Here is a 22,178-nt window from a genome sequence, read left to right as displayed (position 1 = left end):
CACTTTTCAAATTATGAAACTCCCTCTCTATCTCTCTCTCTCTCTCTAAACTCAAGAGTCTCTCAAGATCACCTCCTTCATCCTTCATACTCCAGCCAATTCCTTCATATTTCTCCATCAAAATAGCAAGGATTTTGAAGATATTACATCTTTCTCATCATCAATCAAGATAACAACTTCATCTCCACCTTTTTCTTGCAAACTTTTGGGGGAAAACCCACTTTTCTTGCATTTCAAGTGCTGACAGATTGCATGCATGTGCATAAATCGTCCATTTCTTGCAAATAATATGTTCAAATGTCATGAATCTTCCTCTAAAAGTTCATTTATTGAGTTGGAGTTTTAATCCAATTGGTCTCACTCAAAAACATTGAGGTTTGACTCCCCAAATACTCAAAACAAGATGCATGTGCATCTGGGAGTTTTTCAGTAGGAAAACCCTATTTAAACAACCATAACTCTCTAAATAATCATCCAAATCATTTAATTTTTCTTCTGGAAGTTAATTTAATGAGTTACCTTTCATATTCCACTGATTTCCTTTAAAAATATGGTGATTTGAGGTTTCAACTACTCAAAACAAAATGAGTATGCAATCTGTCCAAAACTGGCAGATTTGTATATGCATGTTCTAATGACCATATCTCTTTTTAAACTCGATGAAAAAGGATTATTCTTCCTTTGAGAGTTAACTATATGAGTTATCTTCTGCATGCAAGTGGAATCACATGCAAATATGGAGTTTTGACCTCCAAACACCTAAAACACTTTAGGTGTGCAAACTGTGAAACCATCAGTAGGTAGATCCTACTTTGTGTGTTAATATCTCTTTTATTACTTGCTCTTAGTACATGATTCTTCTTCTGAATATTCTTTTATGAGTTAGGGTTCATATGAACCCCGTTTCACTCAAACATATGAAGTTTTGAGGCATTAACCAATTTATTAAAATTAAGTGTGCAATCTGTCAACTAATGACAGATGTGTGCATGTAACTTTATGGTGCCATATCTTCCTCTTAACTCATCCAAAATGAGTTATTCTTATCTTAAAAGTTTCATTTAGGTGTTGAGTTTATAATCCAACTGGAATTTCTGTAAAACACTTAGTAGAACTCTTCAAATGAGTATTTTACTAACATGGTGTAATCTGCCATACCAATTGTGACATATTGTATTGCATAAATTATTTGAACCATTTTTACATGTCCAAAATGCATGAAATTTGGTCACAAAGACATAACTCAGTACTATATCCCATATAAAAAGATAGGAAACTATGTCATTTTAGAAGTCTCTATAAATTGATTATTTTTAGTACTATTAGTTTATGTCTAAAGGTGAAATTCTGGAATTATTTGATTTTATAAATTTTGATCATTTAATGGATTATAACATTACTTCCGGTATAAATTACTATATTAACGAGCATATGTGCATTATGTATAATTGGACTATAGATAAACAAGTTGGACACATGTAGACAATTATAGGCTTAGGACTTATTAATCCCCATAAGTAGTTTTAAATCCATAAGTGACGGTTTTGGATATTTCTCTTTGATAAGGAAACGTTAAGCCAACGTATGGGGACCGGATCGTGCTTTTGTTTAGCGGAGCTTTGCAAAAGAGTGAGTATTCACAACCCCTCTTTCAAAGTATTTATTACGTTTTGGGGTGAAAAGCATGATTGAATATGTTATATGAGCTATTTTCATTATGAATATGAAATTTTGTTAATTTGATGTTGTGGGCACTAAGGCATGTACACTAATGGTTATATTGAGTAAAATGTAACAAAAACGTTTGTACACTACTATTAACTCAAGTGAGGAGCCGAGGGTATTTGTGGATAGCGCTATTTGGACGGACAATCCCACCTAAAAACCGATAAGTAGGGGTGTGGATAGCAATCCCACCTAGAAACTACAGGTAAGGGTTTATTATACTTAAAAACAAAGGTTCTACATATGTGGGGTAATAGTCCCACCGCTAACGTAGAATTAAAAACCGTTTTATGGGGGTCGAAAGGTTTAGTGGTGGTTCTTTATATACTTAAAATTAGAGTACAAATTGCCTTGAACAATCCAAGATTTTCTTTCAAAGTAAATTAAGTGCCATTAAAAACTTAATTTGCTCATATTCACTTATGCAAAAAGGAGGTTTGTAATATTAAAAACCTGTGAACTCACCAGCTCTTTGTAGTTGACCTTGTTTTATTATTCTTTTCAGGGGTAAGAAAGGTTAATTGATAACGGTTATGTTCGGGGCGCAACGACATCAACCATATTTATTTTTGAAATCTTTTTGTTGAAAACTTTGCTTGCACCATGTTGTTAAAAACTTTGAACTCGTATGATGTATTTTCGGACTTTATATGTTATGTATTGAATGGACAATTGGTGTTGTTTTCGCCCTATCGTTGTGAAATCTTGAACTATCACTCCTCGTGTTTCCGCTTTAGCGGGGTGTGACTGAAATCTTTATTTATTTGTGATTTAAAGATTTAAGATCAAGGTTCTTATTGGAAATCATAGTCTGGATGTTATTGAGTGAGCTAACTCTAAAGAATGACTTTTCAGACTTGTACTCTGGAAATAACTCTGAAATAAAAAACTTTGAAAAATGACTCTTCAGACTTCTACTCTTGAAATAACGCTGAATTATAAAATCAATCCCATTAAATCAGAGTTCTGACTTCTAAGTATGAAAAAAAAGACTTCAGAGTTCATACTTCTAAGTCTAAAAAAAAGACTTCAGAGTTCAGGTGAGGTAAGTCTAAAAAAGAAGACTTCAGAATTCAAGTGAGCTAACTTTGAAGAATGACTCTTCAGAATTGTAGAAGAGTTGAGAGTTCAGACTTCTTTTTCTAAGTCTAAAAAAAGACTTTAGAGTTCAGACTCCAGAGTTCGAATGAGCTATGTCTGAAAAAGCAAAATTCAAAGTTCTGGTGAGCTAACTTTGAAAAATGACTTCAAACTTTTTCTCTTGAAATAACTCTAAAGTAAAACTTTTCAGTAAATTGAAATTACAATAAAATGAAGGTAACCCTAGAATAAAATTCAATTTAGAAATGAAACTATATCAATACATTGAATTTAAACTTAGAAGTAAACACCATTTTTTCCGGGAATCAGTTACCACACGAGTTAATTAACCCAAGAATAAAATCAATTGCATTATAAATTAGTGGGATTGATTGAATAAGATGACACATGTCAATCAAATGAGTATAATTGAACTATTAATGTAAATTGTGTCTAGATACGTTCAAATGAATCTAATTGAACCACTAATGTAAATTGTGTCTAGATACATGTTTAGACGAGAAAACAAGAAAACCGACTCACCAGAAGATGGACACATGTCATCCAAGTTACTTATTTATTATAAATATATATATACACACACACACACTCTCTAGCGGTTTACTCGCACGATACAGCGCGGGTGAATCACAATTCTAAAACATTAGTTTAGCCTTGAATCATGAGTTTGTGTGGTTATTTTACAAGTCAACTAATATATAAAGTTAAAGGTTAATTTGGTGTATTAGCTAGATCGAATGGAAAAATAATTGCACACGTATTAGGTTTTTAAACCCCATATACTCAGAACTCAATACAAAACTTGATATTCTTGACTGAACAAAGATATACAATCATTTGTAAATAATGCTCATTCGTATATCCAAATTGTTGTATAGTTTTCGTGATGCATTCATCCGTAAATATTTCCTAAAAAAACAGCGCAATGCGGTGGGATGTAAAAAAGTATGATAGTCCTTTGATTTATGGTGGGAAATCCAATTTGTGGATCTTTAAGATGTTCTCTAGCATCATTGTAAAGAAAATATTATCATATTATGACAATGTTAACAATTAACCTAAGATATATTTAGTTGACAAAAACAATACAGGGTCACTTTCAAATAAATCTAATTGTGTACTTGCACAATACAGCAGATGCAAAACTTTGAATAAATGTAATCAATAAACATTCATTCAGAATTATCATGAAATTCAATGATTGCCACAACAAATTGGTGATCAGATTTTATCTAATTCCGAAATCCAATGCAAAGCTATCAGAACTTAATAGGTAAGCCTGATAGTTCCATAACAAATATATCAGACCCACTCTCGTATGCTAATTATCGCTGAAAATGTAACTATTTAAACATAAGAGCTAAGCTAAAATAATTTTACCAAGGGGTCGTTTATCGATACCTATCCGGATAAATGTTTATCAAGTCACGTTACGTTAACCGATGAATATGACAAGGTTTAAGAATCTTACCGAGTAAGCTTCCCCCCAACCAGCACGTTTTTGACATTCTCACAGCTTCAATGCTTTATGTAACTGATCCAATCTGGTTCACCTGCAAAGTAGAGAAACATCAGCCTTTAAATAAGATATCTGTTATAGTCAAACATTGATTGGAAGGTGGTTTACCACCATAAAATTCCTGAAATACCCATGAAGATTAATATTGAAAATTCAACATACCTTAAGAAGAAGGGCATTACAAGTCTTCTCTTTGATTGCTTTCTCTACACGCTGGATCAGGCCCATATTAACAGCTGACCTGAATATCAGGAGAAAAGCTACCTTCATCACCAACATTGGTGGCATCCTGACCATATTTCTTTTTAATAACAGGCTGCAAGATAAAAATATATTGTTAATGCAAAGGCTACGACAATGGCATGGTGTGGTGTGGTGAAAAGAGTAGAAGGTGACACCTTCAAGCTATGATATACTTCAACACCCATCTTCATGGATTCCTTGAAAGAAGAAGTTCCAACAGGAAGAATCATAATTAAACTCCTGCATCGCAAGCTTGTTACCTGCATGCGAACCTCCAATTATCACGTTGAATGCTAAGGTCTTATTTCCAGCAAGGTTTGCAATGTGATGCATATGAAGACAACAAACTTGAAGTACTTTGTTCGTGCAAAGCAACTAAACCGTCATAATTCACATCAATTACACGTTTACACCAAGGAACAAAGGTGGGTAGTGGGTACCTTATAGAGAGGGATTTTTTTAACTGCTTTACACAAAACAAGTGACACTTCCAATATAGCATTTGCGCCAAGCTGGTAGAGAGGAACAAAATAGTTGTTAGTAGGGTGGTTCGCGGTCCGGTTTAGGTGGTTTAACCCCTTAGACCACAAACCAAACCGTAATGGCAGTTTACAAAATTTTCAAACCGAGCTGTTTGACATCAAGTGCCTAGACCGGTCAAACCAGACCATGAAAAGGCGCTCTGGTCTGACCGGTTTAGGTGGTTTGTGCTTTTAATAGACTTTAAATATTAAACTTAAAAAAACATAAATAATTTATAATTTTAGATTAAATACCATTTTGATTATGTTAGATGTTAGACTTTATCTTGGGTTTAGGGATATATTTGAGTCATAGCACATAAGTGAAAAAAGTTGGGTTTGTTAATATTAAAATAAATAATAAAATTATATATATATATATATATATATATAGGGGTTGGTTCAAATACTAACCAAAATTTTTGTGTTAACTTTGTTAACCAAGCTCAACCAATCATATTCCATCTTTTCTTTAGGTTCACATATAACTAATATATTAATGACAAAGGTAACTAAGTAATTTGTCATTTATGTAACTCTCAAATCATTAATTGGGAGTTACAAATTTAAAAATCTCAATAATTGATGATTATGTAATATTGATATTTTTTTATATGTGTTCATATTTTGAAATTTCGATTTATTCTATCCATAATGATATTGATTTTGTAATTGTTAAAGAATTTCCGATTGTAAAGATTTCGATATCGTCTGAGTAATATGGATAAACCTATTAGAAAACAGATCGACAACAATGATAATGAAAAGGTTAAAATCGTCTATGACTACAATCGAAATTCAAATTCATATGTAATTGTTAAAGAATTGTTCACAAGTGTTCATATTGTGTTCATACGTACACTAACTGCATATCTTAACATTGACTTGCTTCTGAATGTGTTCATAATGAAGAAACTATTGTTCACAAACTGTTCATATTGTGTTCATATGTACACTAGATGCATATCTCAACATTGGCTTGCTCCTAAATGTGTTCATAATGAAGGAATTATTGTTCACAAACTGTTCATATTGTGTTCATACCTGTTTTTATATTTATTTAATTTCGTGTAACAACTATTCTTATTATATTTATATTGTGTTCATAAATGCTATACAGTCCAAGTTCATATATATGTCAATTTTTGTTCGTATTTGACACAATGGTTCACATATATATATATATATATATGTGTGTGTGTGTGTGTGTGTGTGTGTTCATATGGTTCTTATATTAACAAAAATAAATTAATAAAAATAATGAGATTTTTTGATTTTGTAACTCCCAATTAATGATATGGGAGTTACATAAAAAAATTACCTAAATACCATTTTCCCCTTTGTTCACATATGTTTTTTGAAGTTGTAAATTTAAAAATTTAATTTTTTTTACCATGATTAATCACAATCCTTTATTGTATGAATCAATGGCCAAGATTGGTTAACAAAATTAACACAAAAATCTTGGTTAGTATTTAAACTTAAAAAAACATAAATAATTTATAATTTTAGATTAAATACCATTTTGATTATGTTAGATGTTAGACTTTATTTTGGGTTTAGGGATATATTTGAGCCATAACCCATAAGTGAAAAAAGTTGGGTTTGCTGATATTAAAATAAATAATTAAATTATGTATATATATATATGTATGTATATATATATATATATATGTGTATATATATATATATATATATGTGTGTGTATATATATATATATATATATATATTTGGCGGTCGGTTTGGTCCAAACCGCCCAAAAGAGATTCCAGACCGCAGACCGGACCGGACCGGACCGCTCAGTTTTACTATTTTCCAAACCAAACCAAATCGCCAGACCGTTCAAACCGCCAAAAACGGTCCGGTTTGACTTGGTTCGGCCGGTTTGAGCGGTCCAACGGTTTTTTTGAACACCCGTAGTTGTTAGGCACAGGGTCACAAGAATATGAGACTTTTGTCTGATCAATAACTGACTGCATAATGAATTGCAATACCTTCTATTTGCATCAACCCCATTCCTTTACAATTCCATCAAGTTGTTGAACCATGAAGTTGTCAATTTTGGTATGTTCTGTAGAATCCTGTAGGTGCATGTGACATAGAATTACGTACCAAATGTTTAGAAGCTTATGAGTTGTCAATGAAAAGAATGGAAAAAACGGATGGCAGAGAAGATACGGTGCCAATCAAGGCAGGTCCAATTATCGTGTTAACATTGTCCACAACCTGACCAATAAAAAGAGTATGTCAATTTTAGGCAACAATTAATCCGTACAAATCATAAGATCAGACCATCTCCATGAATTCACCATATCAAACAACCTTATTGTCTCCAAAAATAAATCTTTTTGTATAGTATAAACTTTTCTTGATTATAGCACCAAAAAATCACCTGATATCAACATTTGCAACTCAAGTTTGGAGTAAAGAAAACGTCACATCGCTCAAAGGCCAATCAGCCACCTACCTCAATTTGTAGAAATGAGGAAGCAAAGTACACATGTTTCAGGTTTTAGGGACTATCCAACCAAGTGGTGAACATAAATAAATCCAATTGGGAAAAAGGTTTTACAAACCTTCGAGACACCTTTTCCTAGATAGTCCAAACCTCTATCTCTTAATTCTAGAGCTTCATATATACCTGTTGCCGCCGGTGACTCGAATGATACTTTATATACAGAAAACTTGCATCTATGTTCCAAACGTAATTGGCTTCCGTCTCTTTCATCTTTTTTAACCCTAAGAACATGTTAGAGCTAAAATTCACTTTAAATAATGTGAAACAACTGACCAAACTACAAATGTCCACTTTTTTTTTTTAGAAAGAAACCTTAGATTAGAGATTTTTAAAATCTGAAACAACAAACACAAAATTCTACGATAAGTGACCAGGAATTTTGGATGGAAACTCCCATGGAAATTTACCCATTTTCCGGGCTCTTGCTGGAAAATTGTCCTTTTTAGCTATCTAAGAGCTTGTTTGTTAGTAGCTTAGTGAGCTTAATCGAACTCCCAACTTATTTGGTCCGGTGTACAAGAGTGTTTCATAGTAGCTTAGTGATATAGAAAGTGGCTTATTCAGTAAGCTTCTAGATGGAGCTTTATACAGAAACCCAAGTTTTTTTTTTCAAACCTGCCCATCCCAATTAAAAACATGCTCATTCCATCTATGAAAAAAGCCCTCCCAAACAAACACTTCTTCGGTTTATACCGACAAATTAATATAGGACTTGATGGAAAACCAACCAAACAACCCCTAAGCAAGAACTACCTATTTGCCTATAGTAATCTCCACAAATTATTAATCCTAGTTGTTTTTAACAACAATTATTGCCTTATTTTGTTGAAGGGTCTTTCGGACAACCAGTTAGTGGTTGAAAACCTTTCTTAAAATATCCATCGAGTCGAAAGTTGCAATTTTCATGGGACGGAAGGATTGCTTCATATGCATTTTTGACAAAATGAAAGTGAATGAAGTTCTAAATGATGGTATCGAAGATGATACTTACAGCTTGCATAAGATCATGAATTTCCAATTCTTCAAGATTAGCACCAAAACTACTCAGTCCATCCTTGAGTTCTTCAAAAGTAATGTAGCCACTGTTGTTTGTATCTATCATCTTAAACATTTGTTTTAAGCCAAAAATATCTTTTTCTGGAAAGTTTTGCTGCAATAACCTGCAGCCAGAAAAGAAAAACTTGTGGTTGAAGCCAAATGATCAACTCTGATTCTATAAGGCTTATTTGGCAAGTCAAAGAAATTAGTCAAGATTCATCATTTAAAAGGAACAAGTTTTTGGGAACTCAGAACACCATACCAAGTTCAAATCTATTTTACCCTAAGAGCCATTTTCTTAAGTTTGTTCATGGCAGAAAACCGAGTTAGGCGAGCAAAGATTGCATAATCAAAAGAGGCTTATATGGATTTACACCGAAGTCAAGTTTACCATGCAAAACCTCTTCGAATATATCTTCCTCAGAATTTGTAGACAAAGAAAATAGAAAGGTGGATCATTCACAATCAACCAAAGGGGAGATAATATTGCAAAGTTATACCATGTTTTGTCTCACTTGCCCAAAATGAGGTACCCCACAAAGAAGTATATAAATGATCACACCAGAACTCCTTATATCAACTTATGGACCATAATTTTTAAGCAAAACTTCTGGTGCAACATAATAATGGCTTCCCACCACATCCTAAAAAATTTGTCCTACATAATAGATAAGAAATTAGCCATGGAAATGCCAAAAATTGATTGTACACAAGATGACAAGAAACATATATTCATGGATAAAACAAAGTTGTTATACATCAGAGGAAAATGAAACATGTGCTAGAGAGACTAATATTGCACATGTATGCTATAATGTGAAAACCCATTTAGAAAAGATTTTCTGAAGATCTAACAAAATTCAAACCAGATTATAGTACAATCCTACTATGATCAAGATTTGATAAAAATGAGCAAGATAAATTCATAGAAGCATTTATAGTTCGAGATAAATATATGATTTGAAAAGGTACTTGGCTTAAACAAATTGATAACCCAAAAGCTATGTAGTGTCAAGTAGAAATAAAACCAAGAAATATAAGTTATAATGCAAAAAATTATTACCAAGAAATGTTAGCTCACAACAGTGTAAACTGCTAGAAGGAAATTATTGGACCTATTGGACTCTAAATATAGTTACTCCCTAAGTCACAATATAAGTGTCCGCATTTCTATTTTAACTTGTCCCAAAAATAAGTGTCTACTTCTCATTCTACCCTTAATTATGACATGAAGAAAAAACTTATTTTTACTATTAAGGGTGAAATTGTCCTTTAATCAATTAAAAAATGTAATAATTACACATTCCTACAAGTATGCCTTTTTCATTGTCTACAACCAACATGACAAAATATAGAGCCTCATACATTTCATATATCTAAAACTTAACTTCTTAATAAACTCTAAAATATACCGGATTATCACTTCATATGAATGGTGTTTCAACTGTTATAACCACACACACGGAGAAAAAGAGAACACATATTTTGAACTAACACTTTTAAAACAGCCGCATCTGCAAGATATGAAAACCTTACTCACAAGTGCAAACAAGAAAACATCAAAATGAAAACCTAAACACGCAAAGAGTTCTTTCAAAACTGCAGCAAATACATACAACCACAGTCCAATAGTCTTTTGACCTATTGTCACCAAACTACTAACCCCAACCAAGGACCCCTGACAAAGGAGGTTAAAGAATCAGGACTAGTAAGTGCAGTTGGCTGTTGTGTGTGTGAGTGATTCCAAACCCAAATAAAGTATGATTAGAGCTTTGGGATCAAAAAGTAATTTCCACTTTAAATTTGGTTGAACTTCTAAACATACAAAAAACTATGGGTTTTAAGTTGTAACAAATTTTTTCACACCAATTTCAAATCGAAAAGTATTACATTTGGTCTCAAAGTCAAAAGTCTTTATCTGTTTTCGAGGACGATGGATGCATAGAAAAGCATAAAATTTGCAGCCCTAAATATACAATAGTTCTTCCTACACATGCAGGATACCTTCTTACAAACACAAAAACATCATTATTAAAAAACTTAAATTTAGAATTTCGTATGCATATCAACGTCATAATCCTAAATCATCGTATTTCAAAAACGAAAATGAAAAGAAATGAAATCCTTACCAACTGGAACTTTGGGCTTACTAACAACAATCTTAAGTAGATCATTCAGTTCCTTCTCTTTTGCCTTCTCTTCCTTATTCATTCAAATCAAAAACATCAAAATAACCCCAATCAATAAAAAACATCAAACATCGATTAATCCATCAAATTAAAAAAGAAAACATAAAATTAATCATACATGCAACCAACCTTGGTGTTGATTTAGGATCAGGCTTAGGTTGAACAGATTGACGTAAAAAATTGGACGTATTTCTGAACATTCTTACTCTTCTTCTTATTCTTGACAATGAAGGTCTTGTCTTCGATGATCTTCTGATTCTTTTCTTAATCTGCTTTCAATTGCTATTTCAGAGGCATCTTTAATAGCCATCATTAACCTTTGGAGACATCTTTAATACATCAGGTACCATCAACCATTATGAAATGTGCTTCCATCTAATCCTCAAAAGGCTCTCAATCATCTACATCATCCCTTTGGAGGCGCTTGGACCGATCATTCAAAGTCTTCAAAAGGAGATAAAAAATACTGGACAAAATGCAAACAATTAGCAAAACAACGTATATAGATGTGATAAGAAAAAGCCCAAACCTTATTGTGATTTGACCAAGGCATGTTTTAGTCAAAACATGTAGACATCTTACCATGAGAAAAAAGAAATCCTTAGTAATATTATAACTATGATAACTTACAGGAAGAATATATGCTAAACCTAAATAATGAAAATCCCTTTTAACTTTAAAATGCATTAACAATTGAGGTTAAACATAACAATCTTGGCTACTTCACCACACAATCCACATGCTGGATATCAAACCATTTAGTTTCCTATCTCATACAAATTGCATTGACTATTAAGTGATTTGAACTGTTATACGTGCTCAAACCGATTGATTAAGAATGGATGCCTCAGAGATCTTGGTGGATAAGTATTCATCAAATGAGCATCGACTCATCAACAGTAGCAAATATCATTCTAACATCATTGGCATCTGTTCATTTCTACAATCTAAATTACAGCAAAGAAAACGACAAATTGTTTTTAAAAAATGCGCTTTTAATCATAAGAAACTAATGGTTACTGTACCTCAAAGCAAAAATACAAACGATTTACCGAAAACGGAAACTAATCGCTGAACTCGACCAATATCATGAAAATGAAGTGAAAGTCATCAAAATCTCTGCAATGTAAAAAAAAAAATCAAAACATCAAAGTCAGTTTTAAAAAAAAAGAAGAAAGAGAAATTGATCAGCTAAGTTGTAGATAATGAGTCAGAAGTAGCTGGTTGTAACTTCACCTTTCTTTTGAAGAGAAATCAATAGAAATTTTATGAAAAAATCGATTCAACAATATAGGGAAGTCCATGTATCTGCTTCTGATCACCATAAATTTCACATCGAAGCAGAAGCATCAGAAACTAATGGACATAATTTCGCAAATCCAAAAATCCAGTAAAAATAGTAATCGATCAATGAATTAAAAAAATGCAAGTAACAAATAATAAATAACTTATAGATTTGAGACTAATAAAAACCTAAGATCATGAAGTAGTAATAATCATATGTAAGAAGAATAGAAGTTACTAACATGAGAATCCTGAAGTGAGATGTACAAACCGTGTTGGTCCCATTAGGGTCTACAAGATATTTAGAAACAGTTTGTAGAAGGAGGGATGAATACAAACACAGTAAACATTTCAAATTTAAAATATATATTGATAAAGAAATATCAATACAAATTTTAATAGATTGTATGCGGAAAAGATAAGGTAGATAACCTATCTAAACAATCTAAGTTACACACAAATATTCTTAGCAGAGAGAAAAGATTTGATGTTTAAGACTAAGAAGAAAGTGAGTTCTCTCTGGGTAAGAACTATTTAGAATACTTGAAAAGGGATTCTAACTTGCTTTGAAGATAAACGTATTGTGTTCTTAGATGTGTGTGTTCTTTCACATATGCACGTAAGGATTAAGGTTCAAGGGTGTCTCTGCACGAAGATAGAACACATCTATTTATACCTATTGCATTAAATGCACATTTAATGCAATGCAGTAGGGTTTAAACACGCATCAAGCCTTTAGAGGAAGACTTGTCTTTTGCTACAGTGAATAGTACAAAAGGCTATTTAGGAGCAGACATCCTTTCATGGAGTTGGTGGGTAGTAGAGTCAACTAATCGGCTCCATACCGTACTATACTCTAGAAAGGGTATAGGTTTGTTTTTTATGTGTGGAAGAACAAGACAAGAGCAATCTTGATCAACAAGCTTCTTTTGATCGCTGAAGCTTGGAATAACCCTGAAGGTCTCTTCAGCATTCGCTAAGGCTTAGGCAATCTTCACACATATGTAGACCATGTTGTAATCACTGAATGCCACTTCAGATCACAAATGCACCAGTCTCTAATCTTCAGTTTCAGTCTTCAACTTTCACTAAAGGTTCTTTGGTGTGAGTTTTGTCTTCTTGATGTATCGCTGTCGCTAATGGATTTATATTACATGTTCTCAGCAATCACTGAACAGACTCAGTGATGATCGCCGAAACTCAAAGACAGAAACAATAATACTTCGTACAAGGTAAAATTGGATTATCGTCAAATCACTGAGAGAGAGGATCAACAATCTCCCCCTATTTGATGATAACAAAACAACATAAAGAAGGTTGTCTTATCAAATAGTAGTAAGGAAAAGTTACATATAAAGTACATGACCCTTTTAACTGTTTGGGGATCTTTTTCAGTGAGTCAGTCTTTACTTAGAAAATTTTCTTAAGTTATAAGTTTAATAAAAAGTATAAGAAGGGAAACTGAAACTGAAAGCATGTTCACTGACTTATAGATTGCCAGTAAATGTAAGAGTAACACTGGAACTCATAGACTTGTGTCCCTATTACTCTTTTTAGGGATCTTTTTTCCAATGATGCACAAGAAATACTTATATTAATTTCAAAAGGAAAAATTACAAGTCATTCAGTACATGTCTTAGACTTACAAAATATGAGTTGAACACTGAAAGGAGACATAGAATATAAAAGGTTTATACAGTTAATGGACAAATTACAAAGGAAAGTAACTAGTCAAAGTCGTTTAGAATAATGAAGCCATGTACATTTTGTCCAAGCTCCTTACCACATCTTCAATAGTCCCACTCTTTTCTTTTCTACTCAATGTGTCAGCTACCACAATGGCTTTCCCTGGGTGATAGAGGATTTCACAATTACAGTCATTTACAAGTTCGATCCACCGACGCTGCCGCATATTCAATTCTTTCTGGCTGAATAAATGCTGCAGACTCTTATGATCAGTATAAATTTGGCACTTTATTCCCAGAAGACAATGCCTCCATATTTTCAGAGCAAATACTACAGCTGCCAATTCCATATCATGAGTTGGATATTGCTTCTCATGATCCTTCAACTGCCTTGACGCATAAGAAATCACCTTTCCTCTCTGCATCAAAACACATCCCAATCCCAGTTTCAAAGCATCACTATATACTACAAAATCTTCTGATCCATCAGGTAGGGTCAACACTGGTGCACTACAGAGATGATCTTTTAACAGTTGGAAGGTTGTTTGCTGTTCTTCCTCCCACTGAAATTTAACATTCTTCCGAGTCAATTTGGTCAATGGCACGACTATCTTAGAGAATCCTGAATGAACTTACGATAATAGCCTGCCAACCCAAAAAACTTCGGACTTTCGAAGGAGTTTTCGGGGCTTCCCACTTTTCAACTGCTTCTATTTTAGCCGGATCTACCTTCACACATGACCCAAGAACTGAACTTCCTTTAACCAGAATTCACACTTAGACAACTTTGCATACAGCTTTTCTTTTTTCAGCATTTCCAGTATCAAGCGAAGATGTTCAGCGTGCTCTTCTTCAGTCTTAGAGTATATAAGAATATCATCAATAAATAGAATAATGAATTTATCAAGATATTCCTTACATACCCTAATCATCAAATACATAAAGACTGCAGGCGCATTAGTTAAGCCAAATGGCATAACTAGAAATTTGTGATGCCCGTATATAGTTCGGAAAGCTGTTGTAGCAATGTCTTCCTTCCTAACCCTTAGCTGGTGATACCCCGACCTTAAGTCAATTTTGGATAAATAACTCACTCCCACCAGTTGTTCAAACAAGTCATCAATCCTTGGCAAAGGATACTTATTCTTGATTGTCAACTTGTTCAATTCACGATAATCTATACACATTCGCATAGATCCATCTTTCTTCTTAACAAAGAAGACCGGAGCACCCCAAGGTGAAGTACTGGGTCGAATAAATCCTTTATCAGTTAAATCCTTCAACTGAGCAACCAATTCCTGTAATTCTGAAGGAGCCAATCGATATGGCGCCTTACCCCCGGTATAATATCAATTCTGAATTCGATAACTCTATCTGGCGGTAATCCAGATAAATCTTCTGGAAAGACTTCTGGGTATTTATTAACAATTGGAATTAATTCATGTTTTCCCTTCTCTCTCTTCAAATCAATCACATATGCCAAACACCCCTAACACTTCTTTCAGATACACTTTTGAGCTTTCAACACAGTCAAGAGACTGGTATGATGATTCTGACGATCACCATAGATAACAATTGTTCCTCTCTCTGGTAGAATGATTCTGATCATTTTCTTATTGCAAAGAATACTGGCCTGATGCTCTGCCAACCAGTCCATACCCATTACTACATCAAATTCTTTCATCGGCATGGGAAATAACCGAATCGGTAGCTCACAACCCTCAATAACAATAACACAGTTATTGAATACACTAGTAATAGATTCCTGACTATTAACAGTATCAACTACTAGTTTGTCATGAAGTAGCATAGAATTCAAACATACAATTTGAGCAAACGATGGTGATACAAACGAAAAGTTTGCACCAGAGTCAAATAACACCTTAGCACGTATAGAATTCAGAAGGAATGTACCTGTTACTACGTCTGGCAATGCTTCTACCTCATTCTTTGTCATCTGGAAGGACCATCCCCGTGCCCCTCCTTGCCCTCCTCTTGTTACATTAGGTCTTCCCCGAGTACCCAACACCTTACTCGCCATTGTCAACTGTGCAGTTCTTAACAACGGACAACTTGGTCGTATATGGTTCGGGGAATTGCAATTGAAACATCATCGGTTGGCTGGGCAACTCCTTGATAAATGGCCCGCTTTGCCAAACTTATAACACTTCCTTGGGTCTATCTTACATTCACCTTGATGAACCTGTCGGCATTGTGTACAGACTTTCTCACCGACCTTTTGTTCAGCTTTATTTTCGTATTTTACTGCTTTTGGCCCTCGAAAGTTTGATAAAGGCCGTTCCCATCTTCTCTTCTCCACAACTTTACCCTCTGATTGCCGGTTCTTATTCCGTTCCGTTACTTCTCCTACATCCACGATTAGTGAAAAGGTATTGGGATTCATAGCAATTACAAATTCACAGATTGAAGGTTTCAATCCCCAAATATACCTTTCCACCTTTCTGGATTTCGATGAAATATAATGTTCAGCAAATTGAGAGTATTCAATAAACTTCTTATTGTACTCTCGAACTGTTCCTTTTCCCTTTTCTAATTTCAAAAAATCTTTTTCTATTTGTTGTACAACCGTTTTAGGGCAGAACTGATCCTTGAATAGATTCACAAATTATGTCCAGGATAATGTTTGTAAGACATCTGCTCTAGCCAACGATTCAACTTCCCACCAAAACAGAGCATTTGACTTTAATACTGAAACAACAAATCTAACTTTATCAATTTTCGAACACCGGATGGTGTTGAACACATATTCAATCTCCCTGATCCAGCACATGGCTTTTACTTGATCCCTTTCTCTAGAGAAAGTTGGTGGTTTACAAGTCAGGAACATCTTGATATCTCCTCCTTTGTTATGAGTGACCGAAACAGAAGGATGTACTTACACTCTTTCTGTCTCCACTCTAGCCGGTATCCTCATAATAGACGTCAAGTTTTCCCTTAACTTTCCCATTTCTTCCGCCAGCATATCTCTGGTGATATATTCCGGGTGTGGCACTAATCTTTCCTGAACATTCCCATAATGGGATTCTTCATACTCAGAATGTACTTCAGCCCGATCCCTTCCCTGTGGTTGACTTCTCCCTCTGCCTCTTCCTCTGGTTCTCCCTCGACCTCTATTTCCAGAAGTACTTGTCGGAAGATTAGCAGGTGATTCCTCTCTTTCCTCAGACTCTGGATGGGCTATTCTTTCAGATCTCCGTGTTCGACTAGACATCTGCAGATTTTAGTGTTAATAATCACGTATTCACATTCCCAAATATAATGAAGTATTCAAGTTCAGATATGAACCTATAAATTCATAATTACACTGGCCAGATGTAATTTAAAATTTACCTTACACACACTGTTCTTTCAACTCATCATATTTATTTCTAATGGTGCTAACTATGTCCGGGATCTTTAACATGCAATGAAACAGTTTAAGTCTAGGTATCATCCTGTTAAATACCTAAATTTCTTAAACTCAGGCTCTGATACAACTTTTTGTAACACCCCATACCACACATTGCATGTAACACATACTTCATACATAAGAAATACATGTTTCTACACTACATAGGTTTCTTAGTACAAGAATCTATCAATACTGAATACACAGTCCAAAAATTCAAAATACACTTCTTGTACTATTCCACGTTCAGCTAATAAACCTATACATAACATAGCCAAATCTTCTACCAAATATTCAGTAGGAAAATATCACATTTTTCCCTTTCCCTTTACCGTTTGAACCTCCTACAATACATATTTAAAATCACAAAACGTGGATTAGACCGAAAGGTCTAGTGAGTTCCTTTTTTATGTTATTGCAGGGTGAAAATCACCAAAGCTTTATGTAAAATAACTTTTCATATATATAACAAATATACGAACAAGTAAGAACATAATTACTAGTACCTTTCCAATTTTCAAGCCAAATTCTCTGCTTTCAGATAATACATCAAAATCCAAATAGGTTTGTACTAATCAGGTCTACCAGAATGCCACTTTTAAACTTTTTAATTAAACAAGGTTTATTCAAAGTTTCAGGCCAAACCTGTTATTTCCTTCTCAATAACATCCAGACTATGATTTTCAATAAGAACCTTGATCCTAAACATTTAAATCACAAAGAAATAAAGATTCTAGACCACGGTAATCTTAGAGGATATAATAGTAAGAGTTATGTTACATAACACACATAGAAATGCCACCCTTATATCCAAAGGTATATCTCTCCTTGATATGTCACCTTTATCCCATGATACACCTCTACTTGATATGCCACCCTTATCCCATGGTGCACCTCTCCTTGATATGCCACCCTTATTTCCTCATCAAAATATTTCATAAAACAATTCTAATTAAAACAGACCGCAGTCATAAATGTTCCAATGAAATATCATCAGTTCAAAATCATTTTTATCAAAATTCCCATTCTTTATATAAGAATATTAAAAATGACAATTTGTATAAATAATACATAAGTCAATGTGCAAATCAGGTCAACATAGACTTGGTCGGACTTCATCTCCGGTCAAGCCTTGGCCAGTTTGACCAATCCGGACAACACTATTCAATGTGTCTGATTTACTAATCTGGTCAATACAAGACCTTTGTCTGCTTTACTAATCTGGACAGCTCTCTCAAAGCCTTGTCCGATTATCAATCCGAACAACACATACTCAAGACCTTGTCCGATTTAAATAAACCGGCCACCTCTTGGTCGTATTCCTACTTCTCAGTTCAATATTCTTAACCGATTTATATTTCTAAAATCCCACTAACACTTTACATCGCATGACACTATGTTCGATCTGAGGCTACACCGGAAAACACGTGTCCGATTTAACCTTAAACCGCTCAACCCTTTGTCCAGTTTACATATAAACTGGGTGAAAAAGTTATATAATCAATTATACATTTCAAAGAGATTTAAAACATATAAACCACTCACCTTTGTATTCCTTTTGAAAACCAGACTCTTGAAAATCAACTTGAATTCCAGTCAAGAAACAATCCAGTCAACACTCTTCTAAATCGCTCAATTTTCTCAAAATGGCCAGAAGAATGCAATGGAGGCTTAACCTCCCTTTTTATACCTTTCTAAAATGGGTATGGCGGCTAAGCCGCCCCTTTCCATGCGTGCAAACATACACCACAAATACTTCATGCATAATATTCATGCACAACACCACCTATACATACATGTATTTCATATTTTGCATATAATTCCTATGCATAAAAATTCACATTCTTGCATAATCAAATATAACAATTTATCATGCTATCACGAAATCATTTAATAGATAAGCACGTATTTATTACCTCAGGTTATCAACCAGGGTCCGGTTATGACAAAAAATTTATTCAAAGATTCTTCAGAATACATGATTTCTTATCGTGATTTCTTGCATAACATGCTCTGAAACCAAATGTGAGTCCACAAAATGATCAATCTTCATAAATCTTCAACAATCAATGGAAGATTAAGATAATCTTCAAGAACACTTGAGATGAGAGTTGAGAGGATTTGTCAAATAGTCAACACTTCTATTTTGAACGTATTATTAACAATGAAAGCTCTCCCACTAAAATACTAAAGACAAAAGCTTATATAGGGTCAAACAACTAACCATTCTAGACAAAGTCAAACTTACTTACAAAGTCAAACACAATATCTATACAATTATAGACAAATATTAACTTTCAAGATGAATACAATTTAACACTGAAATTCAGACCCAACATATAAACAGTTTATAGAAGGGGGGACGAATAAAAAAAAGTAAACTTTTCAAATTTAAAATATATATTGATAAAGAAGAATCAATACAAATTTTACAATATTTTATGCGGAAAAGATAAGATAGATAACCTATCTAAACAATCTAAGTTACACACAAATGTTCTTGGCAAAGAGAGAAGATTTGTTGCTTAAGACTAAGAAGAAAGTGAGTTCTTTTTGGGTAAGAACTATTTAGAATACTTGAAAAGGGATTCTAACTTGCTTTGAAGATAAGGGTATTGTGTTCTTAGATGTGTGTGTTCTTTCATGTATGCACGTAAGGATTAAGGTTCAAGAGTGTCTCTGTAAGGAGATAGAACACATCTATTTATACTGATTGCATTAAATGCACATTTGATGCAATGCAGTAGGGTTTGAATATGCATCAAGCCTTTAGAGAAAGACTTGTCCTTTGCTACAGTGAATAGTACAAATGCCTATTTAGGAGCAGACATCCTTTCATGGAGTTGGTGGGTAGTAGAGTCAACTAATCGGCTCCATACCATACTATACTCTAGAAAGAATATGGGTTTGTCCTTTGTGTGTGGAAGGACAAGACAAAAGCAATCTTCCCCAACAAACTTTTTTTGATCGCTGAATGCTCGAATAACCGTGAAAGTCTCTTCAGCATTCGCTGAGGCTTGGGCAATCTTCACACATATGTAGATCAGGTTGTAATCACTGAAAGCTGCTTCAGATCACGAACGCGCCAGTCTCTAATCTTCAATTTCAGTCTTCGACTATCACTGAAGGTTCTTTGGTATGAGTTTTGTATTCTTGAAATATCGTTGTCGCTGATGGATTTACATTACATGTTCTCAGCGATCACTGAAAAGACTTAGTGATAATCGCTGAAATTGAAAAACAGAAACAATAATACTTCATATAAGGTAAAAGAGATTATCATCAAATCACTGAGAGAGAGAATCGACAAACCGCTTCCGTCATAGTGAGTGGCAAACCCTAGGCTAAGCTGCATTTGAGCTCCTTGGTGCCTGGTGTATATAGCTCCAACCATATCAACAAAGCATCAACCTTTCCAAACCAGATAAATGAAAAGATAGAACAAAATCATCAAGTTAAAATCAATTAGGGACCAAAAGGAACCGATTTAGGCAATATCGTAACAAGACCGATTTAGGCAATCTCTAATGAAAAAGACAGAGCTTAAAAGATGAATTACATACTGTCTCTCTTTCAAGATATCGAACTATATTATCCTGATGTAACTGACCTAATGAAGATATTTCCTGAAACAATAAAAAGAAGACAAAAAGCACTTAGTATGCAAAAACTCATGATTTGATGGATATGAACCTAAACATAAACTTGAAGAAATGACAACAATTTATAAACCACCTACTCAAGTTGAGCAATTCTCTGGTTTCCATGGCTACCTTGATCAAGTGAAGAAACCTCCTTCATAATAACAAAAAGAACCCTAACTGCAAACAAAAGCAAATGTTGCATCAGAGGATGTAAATTGTAATGAGAAACCTATGCTTCTGCTTGAGCGCTTACCCATAAATGGAAATTCTAGAATTGACATAAAAACACATCAAAACACATAAGAAGAAAGAGTAGGTTTTAAAATGCTTATTAACAAAGAGTTAGACCTCCAAAGCAAACTACATTGTACTAAATTTGCAAAGCATTTCAGAACCGTATATTTTAGAAAATTTAAAGTAAACCTAATCAACAACATAAATGGCCTCTAGAATGAATAGTCTTACAATTTGAAGAGAAACACATTTCAAAACCAAGAGTGGGAGAAACTTTAGAAGCCATTTGAAGAGTCTTGGGCTTGCAAATATTTGGGGATGAATCGTCTCTCAGGAATCAAATTTGGTATGGAAAAGACTTTTTACATTTTTCTGCCAAGATTTATCGTTTCCCTTTTTTGCTAAAAAGAAAAATAGAAGTTAAACACTATACCAGTTGTACAGACTTAAAGGATGGCAAAGTAGTCATTGTTTAAAACCTCTTACCAGGACACAACTAAGTGAAAAAGTGTGAGACCCAAAAATGAGGAGAAGAAGCATTTGCACCACCACTGCAACTGCCAATGCTGCCTTAAACAACAAGAAATGGGACGCTTTAGTCATCGGAGGTAATAACTTAAGAGAAGGTAATAACTCATCGAGGGTAATAACTCAAACACAAAAGTTATCTGCAAAGATGGACCTGGAAGAACAATCAATAGTGAATCGAGATCAAAAATCAAGAGTTAGGGTTTTCGTACGCTACCTCATCGAAGACCAGATTGAAACAAACCTTGTTTTGGAGATATAAGAAATGAAAAATCTAGGTTTTTGGAGGGACGGAGGAATTCATTCAACTTAGGAGTGGGAATTCATATTGTTAATGGTCAAATTCTGTGAAGAAGAAATGTATCTTTATCTAACCGAAAATGGTTTTGGTAGCATATGAGACGGATACAGAAGGAGAAGAAAGCCCAAATGGTTTTGGTCGCATATACAGAAGAAGAAGAAGAAGAAGAAGAAGAAGAAGAAGAAGAAGAAGAAGAAGAAGAAGAAGAAGAAGAAGAAGAAGAAGAAGAAGAAGAAGAA

The 22,178-nt window shown here is 34.0% G+C and overlaps 1 non-coding gene across 1 annotated transcript; it reads right to left on the bottom strand.

The window, feature by feature from the left end:
• Positions 1-11,697: 11,697 nt before the first annotated feature.
• LOC112503748 lies at positions 11,698-11,783 on the bottom strand. Its single transcript, XR_003068072.1, has one exon. It is a non-coding gene; the product is annotated as a small nucleolar RNA SNORD24 (small nucleolar RNA).
• Positions 11,784-22,178: the final 10,395 nt, after the last annotated feature.

The sequence above is a fragment of the Cynara cardunculus genome (genome assembly GCF_001531365.2).
Source record: "Cynara cardunculus var. scolymus isolate 2C chromosome LG 1, CcrdV1, whole genome shotgun sequence".
NCBI lineage: Eukaryota > Viridiplantae > Streptophyta > Magnoliopsida > Asterales > Asteraceae > Cynara > Cynara cardunculus.
Note: the sequence above shows the minus strand (reverse complement) of the source record. Positions and strands in the feature narration are given on the sequence as shown.